General features: G+C 36.0%; 1 protein-coding gene across 7 annotated transcripts in view; it reads right to left on the minus strand.

Annotated features, from left to right (window-relative positions):
• The window catches only part of KCNA3 (potassium voltage-gated channel subfamily A member 3), a 129129-nt gene that overhangs the window by 93176 nt on the left and 18362 nt on the right, over positions 1-17591 (minus strand). For 3 of the 7 annotated variants that reach the window (XM_044003801.1, XM_044003802.1, XM_044003803.1), the window contains one exon: positions 2391-8648. The exons of 3 other annotated variants lie outside the window; for them this stretch is intronic. The gene's annotated coding sequence lies outside the window, so the exon portion shown is untranslated. Of the gene's footprint in view, positions 1-2390; positions 8649-17591 lie in introns of those variants that run through there. One more of the 7 variants, XM_044003804.1, reaches the window with a different exon arrangement.

Genomic DNA, 17591 nt, shown 5'->3' on the forward strand with positions numbered 1-17591 from the left:
GCAACCCTAAATTCAGAATAAACTAAATTTTAAAAAAAATCATAAACTGAGGGGCAGCTAGGTGGCACAGTGGATAGAGCACCGGCCCTGGAGTCAGGAGGACCTGAGTTCAAATCCGGCCACAGACACTGGACACTTACTAGCTGTGTGACCCTTGGCAAGTCACTTAACCCCAATTGCCTCACCCAAAAAAAAAATATCATAAACTGAATTGTACTTGGAGCATTTCAGTTTCTCCCAATCCTCATTACCAGAGATGACTGAGTATCATTATTTGAGAAAAGTGAAAAAAGGGTTATTAAATTTTAAAATCTCTGAAGTTCATTAGAGCAGAGCTCTCTGTGACCCCAGATAAGTCTCATAAGTTTCCTGAATCTTAGCTTAATTATCTGTAAAATGAAGGGGTTGGACAAGATGGCTTCTGAGGTTCCTTCCGTCTCTAGATTTGCGATCCTTACAATTTACTTAAAAGTGCCCATGGCTACCATGGGCATTACTGATAAAGAGATTCTGACAAGAGCAGAGGGTACACTTTTTATAACTAGACTCCCAGGAAAGCTTTCTTGCCATCATCCTATGCTGCTTAACACTATATTTACATTTATAAATGTAAAGTTTCCAAAAATCGATGATAACAAATACGGATTGACATTTTAGCTAGTTACTAGAACTTTTAAGGTTGGGGGCCAATTTTAACCATGTCCAAACTGCTTTGGTGCTGTAGAGACTAGAAGGGAAAGAACCATGGTCACACTTTAAAAAAAAATTAGAACCCAGTTAAGTGATATTGAATTGATCTCTTCTTGGTTTCATGGTCAATCCAGTAGTGACTAAAGTCTAACCATTATGAATGTCTCTTTCTCTTCCTTCCTTCCCAACATAATCAATTGGAAAAGATACTTAATAAAACAGGATGTATTTGCTATTTTATTGAATTCTGCATATGAAATAACTTAACATTTCAAAGTTCCAAAGAAAACCAAGAGAAACTTGATCAAATTTTTAAAACTACACAATTAAAACTCACTTGTATTTACTGCAAATTAACAAAAAGGGCAAGTCATCATGGAATCGATATTAGTGAGCAGAAAGTAATACTTCATTTGTACTTTACATCAAGTGTGACAAATAAGCATGATTAAAATTTTAAAATGGAAATTATAAATATAGCAATGAAATATCTGGTATATATTTGATACTATACCCTAATTTAGAATTATATTGATTATGGTCATTACTCAAAAAAGAATGTTATTCATTCAACAACAAAAAAATAGCATTTATGTAGTTGACGTGTATTGGCCAATAAAATAAAATTGGGTTGGAAATGTGAAATTTCAGCTAAAAGTGTATGTTCCATTAAAATATTCATAGTAACATTAAATACAAGCCATTAAAAGTACCATATATGTCACAGATTGTTGATTCACATAGGGAAAGCACTGTCAATGCATATCAATTACTCTAGAGAATCATAACAATATAGACCCAAAACATCCACAATTGTGTTGAGGCAACGTCATTTAAAATTAAATGGGCTTCCTTTTTTAATTTGAGTGCTTACAAAGGGAAAGAAAACAATTCTTAAATGGATTTTAAGGAACGGGCTTAAGCCCATTAAGGTTAACTTTAACCTCATCCATCAGAGCCCAGAAAAGGTCAAGTGTTAATATGGTCAAAATATGACATTTGGTTCTTATTCTACATGAATAGTTAGAAGAAATGTGGAATGCTCTTAATTGGTGCAAGGAATACAGGAAAGTGATACAGACCACATCTGATTTAATTGGTATAGGGAACACCCAGGTGAGGTAACTCCTCCTACTAAAGCAAATTGGCACTCTATCTCTAATTTATAGTTTTAGAGAGTTGCCTAGAGCACTGAAAGATTAAATAAGTTCCCTAATATGAAAATAGTAGAATTAAATAATTTGATTTTTAATACATGTTACTGATTTGACTAGCAATAAAGTTTAATGAATTCATCTGAATTATATTTTCAAGATCAATTTGACTTTAAAATTTCTAATAACTGGGGAAATGGGCTGAATCTGAATTTTTTTCATGATTTTATCTACCTGCATCGAAGGTCTAACCAAATTAACCATATGATGTAACATACCTAGTTCTTATGACATAGAAAATAATATGAGAAAGTGATTTTTCCTTGCACATCTTGAAAAATGTATATGATGGAAAACATTAGATTAAAAAGTCATCTGATATTTTTAGCTGTAATAATGTCTGAATGGCATTGACTGCAAGGCTGAGTCCTTTGTGCAGAAATCATTTATTAAGATGGAATTTTAAAAATATATTTAAGACATCAAATTCATTTACTGCAAAAAGGATATATGGACATAAAGGGTTTTTTTTCAAAATCAAAAATAGCCCATTGTGGTTCAACTTAGTATTATAATTTAGCAGAAAAAAAACCTCTCAAAATAAAAAAAGCATCAAAAATAGCCTGTACCTAAAAAAAAAAAAAGGAAAGGAAAGAAAGAAACTTCAAAGGTAGTTTTTTAATGTCTGAAATAAAAATTCTATCAAAATTGAAAGAAGGTAACAGTGGTCACCTCAGTGTGGGGAAAAAGTTCTACTATGGAGGCAATATATTTGCTATTCTAATCTATGCAAATTACATGCATATACCCTCACCTATGCTGTATCTATCTTTACAAAGGAACTGTTGGCTAGATTATCTGTATTTCTCTTTTATTCAGTTAGAAGCAATTTACAGAGACATATTTGTTATACAGATTTAATTTGCTTTCCTTTATATCAGAGTTTCTGTCAAAGACAGAAAATGCTTTGTGTGGCAATTCTAATATATAATCTACACAACACAGTTAAAATTCACAAGGCAATATTCTGAACTAGATTATGGTTACACAAAGATAACATTAGTCTGAATTTCAGCATTACAAGATTTTATGCCTATTTAGAGAACCACAATGACAATTAGCTTTAAATAAATTCACAAAACTCCCCCTAATCCAGCATTAGAAACCAGACCATGAAAATAGTGATATAAGTTAAGCTTCAGTACAAGAAGCATCACAAATTTTGGCTAGGAACAGTTGTAATACAATGTACTAGGATCAAAGTCTGGCATATTTTACTAACTCCATTATGAATGAACAAAGTCCAATAACACCAATACACAAGAAGCACAAAGTCTTACCCAAAAAGAAAAAAAATTATATTCATGAACTCAAACCTGCCAGATTAAATGATCTTTTAGTGAATCATTCTGTTAAAATACACATTTCCAGTTGTGACAGAGGCTTAAAATCAATGACCAAAACTGGCCTCTATTTTTGGAATGGTGGAGGTAGAATGAAACTACATAAACTCCTGATAAATATCACAATACACAATCTTTTTTGAATTATTCAAATAAATTACCAGTTTCTTTAAATGATTTCAATGATGTTCTCAGTAACACCATTCAGTAATACTAAATGATTTCTATAGTACAAGACTGGCTTCCAGAAAAGGTTTTTGGAAACTAAAAATGTTTCTTATTAGTTTCTTCTTAATTGTGAAGAGTCAGAATATATCATTTGTAGTACATCTATGTTCCTCTATGGCATCTCTTTGAACATATAAATTGATGCCAGTCCTGACCACGATTTGGTCCATGATATACCTATATTCCATGAGCATGAATAACTATGAAATGATTATAAATCAGGCCTCCTTTGACAGGGTCAAAATACCTTACAAATGCCCATGATTATTAAAAAATTCTTGGTGCCTCTTATAAGGACCAAAAGAGTGTTCATTATTTATATGTGACAAACATATGCCCAATCAATTAATTCTATTTTAAAAATATATTTACTTTAGATCTGGTAAAGTCTTAAGAGTATATGGCTGGGGCAGCTAGGTGGCACAGTGAGTGGATAGAGCACAGGCCCTGGATTCAGGAGGACCTGGGTTCAAATCCGGCCTCAGACTTTTGACACTTACTAGCTGTGTGACCCTGGGCAAGTCACTTAACCCCAATTGCCTCACCAAAAAAAAAAAGAGTATATGGCTGATCAAAGAGTAGGCCTTAGGTGGGAGTGTAAAATATTTTATATGCATACTTAAATCAATACTCAATGGTAAAGCTATAAAATGTATAAATTATATACTTGATAATATTTGATACAGATACTTGTGCTTATTTAAGTAAGGTGATATAAGAATGCTACAAATTCAACTAAGTGCATTTGTCTTATTTCATTGTCTCTTTAAATGCTGGAATCACTAAATATCAATGCTGCCAATTTTTTTAAAAATAAGAATATAAATAGCTAAATTTCTAATATGTTTTCATTCTAAAACTTTTTAAAAATTGTCAGGTTATGACTGATGTAAAATATTTATGAAACCCTTGTGGTGTGTGTGTGTATGTGTGTGTGTGTGAGAGAGAGAGAGAGAGAGAGAATGGTAAAAGGGGAGAAAACAAGGATGGCTCTCTGAATAGATGGGGTAAATTGAATCAAGATGGCATAAGGTGAATCCTACATAAAGCAAAAATGCTTAACAACTCCCTGGTTTATCTTTTTCCCTTTTGGCTTGCCTAAAGCATGGTTCAACTGTATTTTCACCAAATCTGTGTGTTTTTCTTGCATTTCTCATAGGGATTTTAAAGTACCTTAACATGTAACTGAACTAAATCAGATAAGAGATACCATCTTCATTATCTTGATATTATGTGATTTTTTTTTTTGTTCAAGGTCATGCAAATTGCAAAGAGAGTATTGATTTAGTGGAGGGAGTTTCCTCACCAGAGTTCCCTTATTCCTATTAAATCAGTGGCCCTGCTACCTCCCACCCCCATCTTCTGTCATGTAGGTCAGTGGTAGAAGATTAAAAAAAAAGGGTTAGAAGAATTTCTGTCCTGTCTACAGATCTGAAATCCTACATCCAGCCAACACTTTATATGCTTGTTTTCCCCAATTTTTCTTTAATTTGAATATTAAGATTTCAGAAATATAAAGGAAACCTTTGACAAAATTATTTTTCAGGGCACTGCAAACTTCTGGAATCAGAATGAATCTTAGAGCTGGTAGGGACATCAGAGAGCAATGATTCGGGTCTGTTGATTTATAGAGGAAGAAACTGAAGCCCTTTGAGGTTATATGACTTGCTTGAAGTCACACAGTTTAGGAAGCTACATAACATATTTGCTGTAAGAGCTTATCAAGCTGGTATCACTTATTTGTTCCTCTTCGCTGACCTTCTAGAAGCTCAGGTGACCATCCTAGGGATCTACAGGCACCTCTCCCCCTTTTCCTAATGTTATCTGAGAGGCAACTATGGTGCAATAAGGTTGGGGGTTATATAGTGTTTGAAAACTACATCTTCCTAGCACCCCCCCCATGCCCCAGGCTCTACCATAATAGTCATTAAAGGGAGTCAGTAAGGGAGGAGGTGGTACTTTTTGTCTACAGGTGTTGAGCAGAGCAGGAAGTCAAGGAATTGAGAAACAAGAGCTCTATGATTGCATGGGCCCAATAAATGTGTATTGTCCCTCCTTGCCTCACAGAGTTATTGTGAGAAAAGTGCTTTGTAAGCAATTAAGTGGCATAGAAATGCTATTATTACTTTATGCAGAGAGAGCTACAAGCACACAGGTGTTGCACATTGAGACAACACTAATAATATCACATTCAGTAATTCTAACCTATCAGAGGACTGCATATGAAGGCACTACACTTCAAAAACCTCATCAATTTCATTTTGTTAGCCCTTAGGGCTCACCAAAATGTCTTTCAGAATAGAGTTAACAATCAATATAAGTGAAGATCGCCCTCTCTTGTGCCATTGTAGGAATCATCCTTTATCTAACTTTATTTAAATGCTACCCAATCTATTTACCTAAGAAATACCTTAATCTGGGAATCCCAACCTTCTTTTCATCTTCTTCACTTCCTCTTCCCCAAAGGGAGATGAAACCATCTTTCTAGACATAGCCCCTTTGTTCCCTCAGTCCCTTCTCATTCTCTTTCTTTGGGCTGCTCCTTCTGGTGACAACTATATTGATTTTTATTAGCAGATCTGTTGACAAATACTTGTCCTGTCACATGTTCATAAATACATGAATTAAATGTTTAGAAAGGAGTTCAGTGAATTGTTTGATTTCCAAAGTAAAACTGTTCCATTTGAGAAGAAAAATTATTGAGAATAATTTAGATAAGGATTTAATTTCATCAGAGACAACGTACTCTTTTTCCAGCGAGTTTGAGGTTACTCTGACAAAGCTTTGTCTATATTTGAGCCATTTTGGGACGTCTATATCTCTATCTCTATCTACATCAATATTGGTATCTATACAATATCTACCTTTATAGAAATACTTATAGATATGACTATAGATATAGATAGATGTATCGCTATCAGTATAGATATCTCCATAGATATAGAGATGCAGATAGATGGAGATGGAGATCCAGATATAAGCATATTTACTTGCACAGTTTGAAGCCAATTCTATACCACGGTATGAGTAGTTTGTTCATTTCAGCCATGCTAACCAGTTATTATGGAGAGTTATGTGATTGATTAGTTTGTGATGGCCAGTAAAGGATCGCAGCTCACATCTAGTGCTTCAAAGTTTACAAAGCACTTTTACATGCAACAACCCCATGAGGTCAGTAATTAAAATGTCATAAGCCCCATTTTACTCACAAAGAAACTGGGGTTCACTGTGGTTAAGTGAATTTTCCGAGTTCACATAGCTGAAGTAACAAAGCCAAGGATTTTAACCTCAGCTAGCTGACTCCATGTCTGGTGCTCTTATCCTTATTCCAGGCTACCTTCTGAAGATAGCTAGGACAGACTGGCTGTGCCACCATCTAAGTCGACATCTGTAACAGCCAACACAATGCACAATGAAGGGGGGGGAGTGAAATTAATTTTAATACTAAATTACTCAGACAGTACGGCCACCTACATCAAAATTGCCAGAAAATTACCAGTCCTTCTTTTTATTTTGTTATCATACTAATCTAGGTTCAAATAATGCCCTGAAAGAAATGATCAGCATTTCATTGGGTTTTCCACCTGTAACCACATGGGGAAACTGCACAAAACCACATGCTTAGGCCATCTTTTCTGTTAGTGGGCATGCTTTTAAATCATCTATTCCAGTTTCAACTGCTCCATCTGAGATGGCTCCTATAAGACAAGTGATATTTATTTCAGATTCTGTAAAAACAACTAGACTTCAACAATTTTAACAACTGTTTTAACAATTAAATTCTGCAACTACAGTTCTTTCTAAAGGAAATCAAAGGGAATTATAAATGAAGCCTCAATTTTCAAGCCAAAATAAACATTTTCTAGTTCTGTACATTTTTAAAAAGTAAGTTTATGTGCCATTTCAGTAGCAAAAAATGGATATATTTATGTGGGTGTCTAGATATGTTTGCAAAAAGAAATATGGGCAAGAAGAAAGAGTCTTCTTTATACTATACAGTCATGGTTAGCCTTTCCATAAGGCCTATAAAATAAGGTACAAATAGCTACTATTTTGCTGAAATGTCACAGTGAACATGTAAGGATGGGACAGAAGTGAACTGCCACAAAATGGGAAGCAATTTGATGATTATTGACCATCCTTACCCAGACAAAACTTTGCCTTCTTTTTGCAAAAAAATTTCATTTCTTAAAAAATTGTAAATGCAGAAAATAAAAATGTTAAAAGTTAGACTTTCATGGGTATACTTTTGAAGTAATTACTCTTAAAGACAGGTGAAATATTGCATTTACTTCTCTCTCAAAAGTTCCATTTCTAACATCCCATGGAAAATAAGAGTTGAGTAATTGATATTAACTATTCATTATTTAAAATTATAACTAAATACTATGCTTTTTAGTCCAGATGAAAAGTATAGTAAGTACTATACATGCTTTCATAAGGTTTAGAATAGTTAATACCTAAGTTGGAGTCCCAGATTGACAAGATTAATTTGCAAATCTACTGTTTTGAATTTTAAAAAAAAATGAATACATGGAGTTTGCTTCAAAAAGCAAGGCACATTTCTTTTAGGCAAGTCTGTCTTTAATGCCCTTACTCAGGGCACAGTATAGACTCTGCTATTTCTTTATGTGAAATTGGGTTAATAGAAATAAGAGAGCCTTTGGTTAATACATATTTTCATAAATAAAATTTTACATAGAAAACAGAACATAACATTAATATCTTAGCATTAAAGACAATACTTAGGTTTATTATGAAAGAAAACAGTAACAGCTGATCTTTTCAAACCAAACATTTAGGCTTTCTTTATTAGCAGCACTGATTTTTAAGTTTCTGAACACTTATATTTCAGCAAGTATTCAAAAGGTTGAAATGATGTAAAAATAATATTTTTTTTTCTTTCTTGTCCTTCATCAGTCTCTTATATTGCACATGATTTGAAGATAATCCTCCAGGTTCAGGGCTGTTCCCTCTACATAATGCACTTGTTAGAAAACACGGGTAACTTAGAAAATTGTTTTATGCCAATAAAAACAAAGACGTGTGCAAGCAGGCAGATATCCATCCATCACAGTCATTGCATTCTTGATCTATGTGATGAAAAAAAAAATGAATATCTTACTGTTCACAGTACAGTTCTACAGCTCTTATGTGAGGCTTCTTCAGATATCTGTTGGGCAGAGTAAACAACAGTATTACTGTAGACTTCAGATTTTTAAAAAATGACATGCTTAATGAGAAAGTAGAAAAGATTTGCACATGATTCTTTTCAGAACTTTTGAAATTTTCTTGCCCTAAAAAGAAAAATTGTTAAAGCACTTTAATTTTGTAAACACAGTGTGCAACATACATGTTTAATATATGTGAATATATGCATGTGAGCAAGTCACCTAACCACTGTTTTTGCCTCAGTTTCCTCATCTGTAAAATGAGTATAATAACACCTACCTCCCAAGGTTGTTCTGAGTATCAAATGATAATTATAAGGTGGTTAGCATGGTTCCTGGCACATAGTAAGTGCTATGTAAGTATTAGCTATTATTATTATGTGAATATACATATATGCCAGGAAAAATCTAGATACATACCTGGATTGCTGATTATTTTTCTCACTGATGATGGCACAAAAGTTCAATTTGAAACAGTTAACAAAATCTGACCAGGCTACTTGGAAAGTAAAATGTATCTTTAAGATCATTTGAAAAATCCCCAAATGCTCACATAAAAAAAACATAAATTTCCAAGGGCTTATTTATCTATCTTTTCTTCCTTCCTTCCTTCCTTCCTTCCTTCCTTCCTTTCTTCCTTCCTTCCTTCCTTCCTTCCTTCCTTCCTTCCTTCCTTCCTTCCTTCCTTCCTTCCTTCCTTCCTTTCTTTCTTCCTTTTTTCCTTCCTCCTTTCCTTCCTTCCTCCCTTCCTTTCTTCTTCCCACCCTTTCTTTTTTCTCCCTTCTTCCTTCCCTCCCTCCTTTCTTCCTTCCCTTCCTTCTTCTTTCCATCCCTTCTCCTCTTCCTCTTCCTCATCCTTTCCTTCTTTCCTTTCTCCCTCCCTCCTTCCTTTCCCCCTTCCTTCTTTCCTCCCTTTCTTCTTTCTTTTTCCTTCCCTCTTTACTTTACTTCCTCTGACCCCTCTCTCCTTTCTTTCCTCCCTTCCTCCTTCTCTACTTGCCCCCCTCCCTTCATTCTTTTTTTCCTCCTTTCTTTTTTCTCTTCACACCCCACTGAGATAATCCAAGATCAGTGCTGACTTTGAAGCCAAGGGAAATCTCATGCTCATATCAGTTTCATGGGGAGCAGAGCAAGGGAAACATTCTCAAAACAAATATTGTGGAAAAATTCATTCTAGATCTCAACGAATATCATATCTAGATTTTTATTTATTATTACAAAGAAATTTAAATAATTTTATCCCTTAAAATAAGAAAATGTCTCATTGTGAATAATACTCCTCAAAGCCACTTATAAAAATGGAAACTTAAATAAACTAGAAAGTTATAATTCATACTGCAAAAATACAGACTTTTGTGTGTACTTATCATCAACTATTTGATGAAAAGGATGTGGAAAGCATGGAGCAGAGAAACAAACTTAAAATGTTAGGAACCCCAGGAAATTGAAAATCAAATAGATAAAGTGAATTACCTCTTATTGATAATGGAAATAAATGGGAAAATGAATTAGTTTATAACAATTTAATTTATAAATACCTTCCAGAAACTTAGCTATTGTACAAGATATGTCATCTCTATATAAAGTTACCAATTTAAAATGCCAAGGCTGTGCTGTATGTGTCGATGTATTGACCATCAGAAACCACTGGTAACTGAACAATTTGATTCAATCCAATGAGCATATATTGAGCAACTTTTAAGTGTCATAACAGAGCTACGTAATACAAAAAAAAAAAAAAGCTTTCAAGACACTTCTACTGGGGAGAAGTAACAGGAAGACCAATCAGTACATAAAAAATGTATGCAATTTAAATACAAGGTAATTTAGAGGTGAAGAAGGGACACACTAACAACCTGAAGGAGGCAGTACCTGAGCTGTACTTTGAAGGAAGCTGGGGATTCTACAAGGTAGAGGAAAGATGGAAGAACTTTCCAGTGTGAGGGAAAGTGGGAGAGGGAATGATGTATATCCCACAGCTGTGCTGACTAGGTCCATTACAAATGTATGTTAGTTATCTAATCTTAGTTGTCCCTGACCACAGCCAGGACATCCTTTTAATCCTCTCTAATCATCTCTCTATCCCACTTCTAACAAGTGCTGGATCTCTTTAAATTTTCCATACAATCCCCTACTCCAATCCTCATGACTGAATATCTCACCTCATCCTTTACTTAGGAAAGAAGGCATTTGCCCTCTTTCACGCTTTCTCTTCATCTCAAGCACTTTGACATCATCCCTTATTCTCTCCTCCTTCACCTCAATCTCTGATGAAAACTCCTCTCCAAGGCCAACCCTTCTTCATGTACCCTTGATCTTATCTACTTCTACATTTTCTAACAGATTTCCCCCCTTCCCAACCATTCCTTCCCTCTATTTTTCATCCTCTCTCTACTGGTTCCTTTCTTTCTATCTAAAACACAACCAAATTTACCCCATTCTTTTAAAAAAACCTTACTAGAGTGCCCCATCCCTTCAAAGTACCATATTATATATATATATATATATATATATTTCCGTTTCTTAGTCAAAACTCATTGAGAAAGTCATCTATATTTGTTTCCTCCACTTTCTCCCCTCTCATTCACTTCTCAACCCTTTGCAATCTGCCTTCTGATCTCATCACTCAACTGTAACTGCCTTCTTCATCCTTTCTTGCCTGGAGTATTGCAATAGCTTCCTCATTGATCTCTCAGTCTTGTCTCTCCAAACTTAAATTCATCCTCCATATAACTACCAAAGTGATTTTCTTAATCTGTAAATCTGAGTATATCACTCTTCTGCCTAATATCCTCTATTGGCTCTTTACTGCCTCTGGAATCTGTTTGGTGATTAAAAAAAAAGAAGTAAGAGTAAGAAGCCAAGGTTAGGTGTAGATTGCGAAGCCTTGGCCTTTCTCTAGAATTATGGTCCAGCCATAGGGGTTGCTGTTTTTCATATGCATCATTCCACCTTCTATGTTCATGCTTTTGTATTGGCCTTCCTCCATGCCTATTATGCATGGGGAAAGGCCTTATATCAGAGATGAGCTCTGAAGACAATTAGGGATTCAAAGAGGAGGTTCCACCTTGCCCACATTGGGAAGCAGCCTGTGCAAAGAATGGAGATGGCAGATGGAGTGTCATGTGTAAGAGTCAGTGAGGAGGCCAGCTTGGTTGGGTCACTAAATGCAGAAAAGGGAGTAACACAGAATACTCTAAGTGTGGAGGCTTGAAATGTCCAACAAAGTAGTTTGTACTTGACCTCAGAAATCATAGGGAGCCACTGGAGTTTATTGAGCGGGTAAGTACTACTGTCAGACCTGTGCTTTGGGACCATCACTGAAAGGTATGTGGAGGATGTATTGGAAAGAAGAAAGACCTGAGGAAGCGTGAACGAGTAGTTCACGACAGTCCAGGTGAAAGGTAAAGAAGGCTTGAATGAGGGTAATAGGTGAAAACAAAACTTTGCAAGATGAGAGAGTGACAGAGAAACAGAGAGACAGAGACAGGAGTGGAGAGGAGGGAGAAGAGAGGACACATATACACAAACAGAGGGAGAGAGTTAATTGATGAAACTAGCTTCTGGATGGGATAGAACAGGATGGAATGAAGGGAACAAATAGAAGGGATGACCTCGGCAACAAAAAGAACCTCTTTCTCAGAGACTGGAGTAAAGGAGAGGATGATTGAACATGGAGAGACGTTTTTAAGGCAAGAAGTGAGAGTAAGAAGCAAATCCTGGTGGATGGTCTTTATTTTGTCAGTTAAATGGAAGTCCAGATCATCTGCTGAGAGATGGTTCGTGGGTGATGGAAGCATTGGGGAGAGAAATATTGGAGCAACTACCTTTTATTGATCTTACACAGGCTAGTTTCCATTATAAAAACTGAAAATTTCTGATTGCCTAGTCGTTCTTTATGCCTAGATAATTTAAGCTGGCTAAAAGCAATGTCAGAGGAATAAGAGTTCTTTCATAGTTGCCCAAGGTCCCTTTTGAATAACACTCCTGTATCTCATTATTTGACTCCCTAATCATTTACCATGGTTCTCCTAACTCTGTAGAGCCAGGGTCACATCACTACTGATATACCTTTATTGTAAAAATCTCAGTCTACATTATATGCACTGGGGGCATGTGATTCTTTGTATTAAACAATGGTGCCATATGTATAACAAATGAGAAAATAAGTTATAGGGTTTGACCATACAAGGAGGCCATAGTTAGAAATACTACTTCCATTCCACTGAAGCAGGAAAACAAAGAAAAAGAAAAGCTGAAATGGTAGCAAAGTAAACAAATATTGGCCAAGTACTGTGATTGGGAACTTTCAAGAAAGGGAAGAAATAGTTCCAACAAGTCTGGCACAGAACCACCTCTGTAAAGTGAAAGCAAGGGTGACCTTTGCCCCTAGCTAACTCTGTTTCTCTCAGCTAAAAAAAGAGATAAATGGCATGAGGCTCAGGAGAGTGAAAAAAGTTGGTGAATACAGTGAACTTTTAAGAATTCAGTCAGATTATCAAAGGTGTAGATTATAACCACTGTGGTTCTTCCCTGCCTTTTCATTCTGTTAATGAACACTTCTTGTGAAAGAGAAAAATATTAACTTAAATTAGTTTAGTTACTTTTTTTGCTCTAATAAAATACCTAATATGTCCTATGGAAATGAAATTTATGAAATATCTGTTGATATTATGTATAAATGCTCTCTTTGCCACTATCCTATCTAGCCAATGGCTCTCCAGTATATATAGAGACAGATAAAGATAGAGATAGAATGAAAATAGCGATATAAAGCTCTATACCTATATTTACATAATCTAGAGATACAGGCTCAATTTCTCCTGAGTTGTAATCCCACATTTACAACTGCCTGTTGGACATCTCCACTTACATATTCCCATGACACCTCAAACTGAACATGTCCAAAAATGAACTCATTATCTTACTTCCTAAATCTATCTGTCTTCCCAAATTCTCTGTTTCTGTTGATGGCACCACCATTCCCTCACTCAAACAAAGTTCAAAACTTCACAGTCATATAAATGAAGAGTTATAAAGAACTTTGTTGGTCATCTAGCTCAACCTCTAGTCTTTGACTCTCTCTCTCTCTCATTTCCCATATCTAATCAATTGCCAAGCCATACTGATTCTACCTCCATAATCCCCCATATTCATGCCTTCCTTTCTTTGTATACTGCCAGTATCCTACTTCAGACTGTCACCTATTGCTGTCTCCTCTTAACTGGTTTTCCTGAGATAAGATAGTCTTTTCCTCCTTTCCAATTCATTCTTTACACAGATGTCAAAATAACCTTCCTAGTACACTAATCTGACCAGGTAACTCCCCTTTTCAATAACATTCAGTGGCTCTCTACTACCTGTAAGATAAAAGACAAATGTCTTAACCTGGCATTTGAGACCTTCCATGACCTGCTTTCCATCTAACTTTCAAGTCTTATTTTATATTACTTTCTTCCACACACTCTATGTTCCATCTAAACTGGATTAATAGCTTTCTTCCATGTTCTGGAAGAACCTGTGAGGTCTATTTCTCATACATGGAATCTACTCCATCTTCTCCTCATGTTGAAATCCTCTTCTAACTTCAACACTCAGCTCATGTGCCACCTACTCCACGGAGCCTTCCATCATTTTTCTAGCTGAAACATCTCTACCTACTCAGATGCTCCTAGAGTACTTTCTTGGGATTTCCCTTTTTCCTTTCCATTCCACCTCCCACTTTCCTCTTTCCATTATACTTTGTGGCATACTTATTTGTATGCCCCCAAGTCAAACAGTAAGCTACTTATTCTTCATGTTTTTATCTCCAGTGCCTAGCCCTGACTCAAAAGTAGGAGGTGCTGGGACAGTTTGGTGGCACAGTGGATAAAGCACTGGCCCTGGATTCAGGAGTATCTGAGTTCAAATCCGGCCTCAGACATTCGACACATACTACTAGCTGTGTGACCTTGGGCAAGTCACTTAACCCTCATTTCCCTGCCAAAACAAACAAAAAAAAGTGGGATGTGTTTGTTGGATTGACTATTTGGGTGGTTTTTTTTGTTTGTTTTTGTAGGGCAATGAAGGTTAAGTAACTTGCCCAGGGTCACACAGCTAGTTAAGTGTCAAGTGTCTGAGGCTGGATTTGAACTCAGGTACTCCTGAATCCAGGGCCAGTGCTTTATCCACTACTCCACCTAGCTGTCCCTGGATTGACTATTAAATCACTGACTTAGTTTTCACTGTAATTATCAGCACCAAAATAAAGAGTCATGATGTCATTTGAAGAAGTGAATTGTTCCAGCAATATTCCAAGGCAGAACTTTGATCTGCTCCTGGCTCAGCTGCCTTGCTCTATGATAATTTTTTTCTTTTTTTTCTTTTTCTTTCTTCTTTTTTTTGTGTTATCATTATTGATATAAAGAGGAAGTGGGGGCAGCTAGGTGGCACAGTGGATAAAACACCAGCCCTGGATTCAGCAGGTCGTGAGTTCCAATCCATTCTCTGACACTTGACACTTAGTAGCTGTGTGACCTTGAGCAAGTCACTTAACCCTCATTGCCCTGCCTCCCCCCACCCTCCAAAAAAGGAAGTGAATAGTAGAGAGGTTTAGGGAGGAAATAGTGTGGAGATTTCTACCAGTAGTTAATTGACTGACCACTATTTCATGCCCATTTGGTAAATTCATTTGCCTTCATGGAGCAATTCAAGCTTATGAAAGCCTCCAAGGTTCAAGAAAGCAATGGCTGCATTATTTGAGGTTTCTGGGAGTCTTAATTTGATGTTAAGGTTTCTCTTTATGTCTCGCCCAGAATACTGATCCTAGAGAAGGCGGCCAGGTGAGCCTTATGTTCTGTCTGTGTTTTCCTTCTCCGAAGTATATTAGGGGCTATGACTATACTTGACACCTCCCCACTGGTTTGGGGTCAGGGTTCTAGTTCATACAACAGTGTGATAAAGCTTTCCTTAAATGGTTTAAACTACATCTTTGATACAGAAACTATCTCAGACCCATCAGCCTTGGGGTATTTCTGAGAGCCCCACATATTTTTCAAAGGAACTCTATTACTCATGCTAAACATAACAGTGAGAAAAAGCACCAAGGTTCCTTTTTTGTGAGGCAATTGGGGTTAAGTGACTTGTCTAGGGTCACACAGCTAGTAATTGTTAAGTGTCTGAGTCCGGATTTGAACTCAGGTGTTCCTGAATCCAAGGCCAGTGCTCTATCCACTGCACCACTTAGCTGCCCCTTCCCAAAGTTACTTTTTAATACTCTATGATCCTCTGTTGGGCTCCTCTCCTGAATTGACATGCTGAACTCAAGCCAAAAAAACTCAAACTCACTGGAACTTGACAGTCTGTTAAAATTTGGTTTCTTTCAGAAAACTAGAAATTCATGAGAGTTACAGACTGTGAGCAAAGCAATTTATAACACTCAATATTGCTCTATTTATTGTGTTGTTCAGTTGTGTCCAACTCTTTGTGACCCTAGTTGAGGTTTTCTTGGTAAAGATACTGGAGCAGTGTGCCATTTCCTTTTCTAGCTCATTTTTACAGATAGGGGAACTCAAGCAAATACTGTTAAGTGACTTGTCCAGGGTCACAAGTATCTGAGGTCACATTTGAACTCATAAAGATGAGTCTTCCTGATTCCAAGTCTAGTGCTCTATCCATTGCCTCACCTAACTACTGCAGTATTGCTCTAAGCAGCATTTAAATTTGACATACATTGTTAATTTAACATGATATTTGTTACAATATATTTTATTTTAAAAAGCCAATTATATATATATATATAAAGAGAGAGACAGATAGACAGAGAGAGACAGACAGAGACAGAGAGAGAAACGGAGACAGAGAGAAAGACAGAGAGAGAGACAGAGAGAGTTGTTTTGAAATCATATCATGTCAGGGATACAAAATATTAGAATAAAAAAGATTTCCTACTTTTAGTTTCATAATAAATAGTAATGACTATATGTCCAAGTTATAAATCAAAGTCAGATTGCTGAGTTAAATAATATAAATGAATGATGAAATCACAAACATGGTGACTAAACAAAACAACACACAAAAAGATTCTCCCTGAGGAAAAACAGACACACTTATGCATGAATAGTCCAGCTTAAAATTTGTCCCAACATTCTGGAAAACAATTTGGACCATTCTCAAAATGTTACTGAACTGTGGATACCCTTTGGGTATCCTCTATTGGGCCTATTTCCCAGAAAGACCAAAGAAAGTGGAAATGGACCAATATGTACATAAATGTTTATAACATCTCTTTTTATAGTGGTGTCAAATTGGAAACCCAGGGTTTGACCATCAATTGGGGGAAGCTAAATAAATTGTGGTATGCAAATATCATGGAACATTATTGCAACAAAAGATATAATGAAATAGATAATTTCAGAGGAAACTGGGAAGATGTCTATGATCTGATGCAAAGGGAAATGAACAAAACTAGAACAATTTATACAGTGACAGCAATGTTATAGAGAAAAATTACTTACAAAGACTTTAGAGCTCTGATTAACAGAATCTGAACCCACATGTCTGGAGGACTGAAGATGAATCATACTATAGCCATCCACTCCCTGCCAGAGAGGTGATGGACTTAAAACCCAGAACAAAATTTTGGGATATAGACAATGTGGGAACTTGTTTTGCTAGATTGTGTGTTTGTTGAATGTGGTTTTTTAAATTGCTCAGTGTGGGGAGGGGAAGGAGGAAATAATAAAAGAAAATAAAGAAGATAAAATATATTAAAGCATAAAGAGAAAATAAAAACCTATAAAATAATTTTTTAAAAATCCCCTCAAGCAGACTTCCAGGGCGGGGCAGAGGAAAGGCAGTAAGGTCTCAAACTCACTACATGATTCCTCCAAAAATATCCAAATAATGCCAAAGGACTATTCCTGGAGCAGGAAAATCCACAGAAGAATATGCTGAGATCATTTTCC

This window comes from Dromiciops gliroides, chromosome 4 (assembly GCF_019393635.1).
Source record: "Dromiciops gliroides isolate mDroGli1 chromosome 4, mDroGli1.pri, whole genome shotgun sequence".
NCBI lineage: Eukaryota > Metazoa > Chordata > Mammalia > Microbiotheria > Microbiotheriidae > Dromiciops > Dromiciops gliroides.